The sequence below is a fragment of the Myotis brandtii genome, unplaced genomic scaffold (genome assembly GCF_000412655.1).
Source record: "Myotis brandtii unplaced genomic scaffold, ASM41265v1 scaffold508, whole genome shotgun sequence".
Taxonomy (NCBI): domain Eukaryota; kingdom Metazoa; phylum Chordata; class Mammalia; order Chiroptera; family Vespertilionidae; genus Myotis; species Myotis brandtii.
In genome coordinates, this window is record NW_005369365.1 from 440,420 (window position 1) to 445,830 (window position 5,411).

A 5,411-nucleotide genomic window follows, 5' to 3' on the forward strand; every position below is an offset into this window, starting at 1 on the left:
ATATCATTATATTTATATACATATTACTACATATTATATCTTCCACTTTTGTTTATACATATACATACATGTTTATATATATAATATATATGTATCTCCTGCAAATAAAATATTAAGGTACTGCTTAGTGTTTTTAGACTATCTTCTTCAAGACTAATAATGGACTTAGTTATCAAAATTGTATATCAATACGTAGGCAATGAAAGAAATCACACTAGATGTAGCTTTCTTAACCTTAGGTGAGGAGGCACAATGAAACTGCAAGAAGGAATTACAAAGAGAAAACTGAAAGTTGTCATCACTTGAAAGTACTCAAATCTTATTTAAACAGCATGGACAATAGTTTGACGCCCAAACTCAATTTTTATTTTAGGAAAATAAAACTTTTCTTTAGATTGTTTTCTAACCTCATTTCAGCAAAATAGAGCTTGATCTCAAGATTCATATGCACTCTGCTTGCAGGCAGACCTACAAGCGTGTCCTTCTGCTTTGTGTTAACGTTAAACTCAGTTCTGAAACATCCAGTACAGATCTGGACCATTCAGGGTCCCAGCCTGGCTTAGCACGTTACAGTTAACTCTGAAGGCTATTCTTGCTTTTTCTCACAATTTCTGGATCCCTTTTAGGTCAGGTGATAAAAACATCAAAATGAAGACAAGTTCCTGAACAGAAAGTGACAAGGAAACGATCACAGTCATAGATTCTTCTGGGATTTTTGGAATGGCATTTGCTTATCTGAAGAGTATTTGCCAAGATGAAAAGACACCAGCAGATTCCTTTGACTTACATTGACCAGGCAGCAGCTGCTGCTCTGTTGATACAGGGAACATCTGTGCAAGACTCTAGGTGGCAAGTGGAAAGATTTCGTTGTCAGTCAGGTCCTGGAAAGCACAAAGAAGCTGGGACACAGCACTGACACCTCAGGATATAAGAAGGTTGTACTATATACAGGGTATCCCCCAAAATGTACACACACTTTAACACCTGATAGCTCAATTTTGAAAATGAAATGTATTTTAATAAACACTGTCTTTATAATTGTTCAAAGTGTGAGTTTACATGAAAATGCCCAGTATTAGCAGAAGTGGAGGCGAGAGCAGATTCCTCATTGTGTATTCAAAATGGTTTGTCAAAGGAAATGCCTGCTTCTATGGGAGGGTCTGTCCAAATCAGGATAAACAAAATTACAGATGAGGTACATAGACACACTTACATCTTGACTTACTCTATTGCATTAATGAATTGCACATCACTGAACCAAATGGTTAGATGTATCCAATTTTATCTTCTGCTTTTAGAATCCCTCTTTGACAGCGTTTCCCAAGATAGTATTTATCTTGGAAGATATTGCTCAGAAACGCATGGCAGACTTTTAGCCACAACTGTGTGTGTGTGTGTGTGTGTGTGTGTGTGTGTGTGTGTGTGTAATTTTGTTTTGTTTTATTATTTTATCTTGATTTAAAGTTTTAGGGAGTCTCCACAAATAATATCACCATAATATGGTGTTATTTGCAAAACAACTCCCATTTTCTTTGGAGCAATAGCTGAAGGCTAATGGACTCGAAACTAGGACTGTTTTTTCTTTCTTTCTCCTTTTAAGAAAGCTAATTTGCACTTGGACACATGTTTAAAATAGATTTCTCATTTGAGGCCCTCGAAGAATAAGGCTACCCTCTCAGAGACTCTGGTTATTCAACCAAGAAAATGGCCAAAGCTATTTCCCATCTATGATGGCAAAAGTCACTCATCATTAAATAAAACATTTAAGCAGTAATTTAAATATTACAGGCTATGAAACTGCTTAGGCAGTGAACAGGAACTGGAATTAGAAGACCAGTCCTATCCTTGAGCAAATAATTAAAACCTTGCTCTTTCTCATTCTTGTCTACAAGAACAGAATGAAAATTCTAGTTATTCATCCATCTAACATGAAGCTCTGAGAACTAATGAATAGTTGCAAGGCTCTTTCTCAAAAGGAAGTCCTTGTGGGAGAGAGAGGTGAGTAATAAATAGCACCTGTACTTTCCTCAGTTTCCAAGACAACTCTGATCGCAGATTTTCTTTCCCTTTGTCAGGTCATATGTCAGGTTTTGTGCCAAATTTTTATGCTAACCCTAACCAAACCCTTCTTCCTCATGGACATAAGACATAGTTAAAATTTCCTAAAGTCAGATAATCCCAAGAAAACTCAATGAGGAAAGGCTTGGGAAATGTCTTTACCATTAGGCAAATTGTTAATTTGTATGACTGACTTGCAGACATTATAAAGGAGTCATCTGTCAATGTTTCCCCAGGCTTCTCATTTTTCTGGGGACACACGTGCAAATAGCAGATCAAGTCTTCTCTGCACTGTTTCTCCCCACTTAGCAGAATCTTTGACATAAAAAGTTCAGGTCTCTCTCTCTCTCTCTCTCTCTCTCTCTCTCTCTCTCTCTCTATCTCAGAAGGCAGCAGTTTTGGCCAGAAGTATTAATGAAGACTCATTCCCTTTCTCCAACTTTTACAGACTATCCACTTTGTCTGGCTCACAGGAGGGTATGGTTTGCTTTCCCCTTGTTCTGAATGTTTTCAGACAGGCACTCGTATAGAAAAATATTTGACACACTAGGTCTCCCAATAAATGTACTCTTGTATATTGGTCAGAGGTCTCATATTAGATTTCATTTAACAGATAACAACTTCTATTACTGAAGAAAAAAATAGAAAAACTGTGAAGCAGGAACAAGAATGAGAACAAAGAAGTAGAAAAGTCAAGTAAAAATATCACTAAGAGAATCCAGAATCCCAGAGTGAGAGGGATCTTAGGAATCATATAATTCAACTTTGACCTGATTCATGATTCCCTTTCACAGTATCTTCCACAAGTGGATGTTCAACCTATTTTTTTCATAACCCTTATGCCAAGGAATTAACTACCATCACCTGTCAAGGATATTAATTTTTATAAGTCATAGAAAGACAACTGAGTGGATCCAAAGAGAAATTGGATCTGCAGTGTTGGGGGAGGGGAGACTTTGTTTCAAATATCAAAACATGGTCATTGATTCATATCCTTCTGTCAATAGGTGATAGATCAAGCAAGCAGAAAATCAGTAGAGATATATAGATGATTGGAACTGTACTATCATCAACTTGATCTAATTGACATTTATAGAATACTTCATGTTCTGTCAATAGGTGATAGATCAAGCAAGCAGCAAATCAGTAGAGATATATAGATGATTGGAACAGTACTATCATCTACTTGATCTAATTGACATTTATAGAATACTTCATCCAGAAACAGCAGAATACACTTCCCAACCTTACATGGAACATTCACCAAAATAGACCACATTCTGGGCCATAACATACATCTTAAATTTAGATGAGTAAAAATCATAGAAAATATGTTATCAGACTACAATAGAATTAAACTAAATCAATATCCAAAAGATAGCTATAAAATCCCCCAATATTTGGAAATTAAACAACACACTTCTAAATAAGCCATGGGTTGAATAAGCAGCCTCAAGATACTTAAAGTAATCTCACTTAAATAAATATACAACTTAAAAAATTTAGTGGTATGCAGCAAAAGCATTCCTTAAAGGGAGGTATATAGTACTAAATGCATATATTAAAAAAGAAGAAATATCTGCAAATAATAACTGACTTCACTTTATGAAACTAAAGAAAGAAGAACAATTTACGATGAAAGCAAGCAGAAGAAAAGAAATACTAGAAAATTTAGGCTAGAAATCAATGATTGAAAATAGAAAAACAATAAAGAAAATCAATAAAACCAAAAGCTGGAAGAGGAACCAAGATGGCGGCATAGGTAAAAACATGTACTTGCTGCCTCTTACAACCATATCAAAACTACAACTAAAAGACAAAACATTGATCATCCAAAACCACAGGAAAGCTTGCTGAGTGGAAGTTCCACAACTAGAAAGAAAGAAAAAAGTGCATTGAGACTGGTAGGAAGTGCGGAGGTACGGAGTTGTGGAGGTGCAGAGGTGCAGAGGTGCGGAGGCAGGTGCAAAACGGTCTGGCAACTGGGTGCACTGTTGTTGTTTTCAATCAGGAGGGAGATACAAGCTCCCAATTGATCTGAACTCCAGTTCCGGGGGAGACTCTGAGGACCCAGACTCATACGGGAAGAAACTGGACTGTCTGGCATCGGGCCAGAACATGAGAGTGGCTTTCTTTCAGAGGTGCTCACAGCAATCATTGTTCCTGCATGGGGGCGCAGATTGTGGAGACTCAGGGACCTCTCCGATGCAGGGCCAACTGGCAGCCATTGCTGTTTGCTCCACCCTGGTGATTCCCAGAGACCCCGCCCCACCCAATTTACAACCCCACCCAAGCTGTGCGCAGTTGCTTTTGCATATGAATGGCCCGTCCTTTCACAGCATAAAAACTAACAAACTGTAGCTGGGTCAGAGAGTTCCAAAGCTTCCAAAAGAAGGCCTAAGGCAACCGGCCATGCTTCATAGCTGGGCCTCATCTGGGCACTACTAAACTCCAAACAAAGAGGAGGAATCTTCAGATCTCTCTGTAGCTCCTGCTGGTTGGCCTCAGGCAGCTGCTGACTTAGCACCTCCTTGGAGATCCAAGAGCCAGTGTACCTAGTGGTCAGTGTGAGACCATACCAGATTACAACTCTTCACATCCATAAGAGACACACACTCAAGGGACAGACTCAGTGAGCACCAAAGCCCCACTGAAGCAAGTCCTGCCCCGTAAGAGTGTCTCCAGCACAGCAGTTCTTCCATTGTAGATACAGCTGATCCTCACAACCAATTGGCCTGGAGGTCAATTCCTTCCAGTGATACCAACCGCAATCAAGGCTTAACTACAACAGGACTGTGCACCCAGCCCACAAAGGGGTGCACCAAGCATGTCCACCTCAGGTGATTAAGGAGGCTGAGCCACTGGGCCCTATAGGACACCTACCACACAAGGCCACTCTATCAACACAGGGAAGCAGCCAAAATGTGGAGACAAAGAAGTCACAAATGAAAGAAATGGGTGAAAGCAAAATACTGGATATAGAGTTCAAAACCACGGTTATAAGGTTACTCAAGAATCTTCTAGAAACCTCCAAGAAATTTATTGAGACCCTCAAGGATATGAAAAAGGACCAATCACAAATTAAGTATACACTGACTGAAATAAAGAATAATATACAGAGATCCAACAGCAGACTAGAGGATCCCAAGAATCAAGTCAAAGATTTGAAATATGAAGAAGCAAAAAACACCCAACCAGAAAAACAAAAGAAAAAAGATTCCAAAAATATGAAGCTAGTATAAGGAGCCTCTGGGACAACTTCAAGCATACCAATACCCAAATTATGGGGGTGCCAGAAAAGAGAGAGAGAGCAAAATATTGAAAACCTATTTGAAGAAATAATGACAGAAAAC

The 5,411-nt window shown here is 38.7% G+C and overlaps 1 protein-coding gene across 2 annotated transcripts in view; it reads right to left on the reverse strand.

Moving 5' to 3' along the window:
- Positions 1 to 5,411, reverse strand: part of LOC102245558 (CUGBP Elav-like family member 2) — a 592,914-nt gene that overhangs the window by 438,584 nt on the left and 148,919 nt on the right. The window lies entirely within an intron of this gene.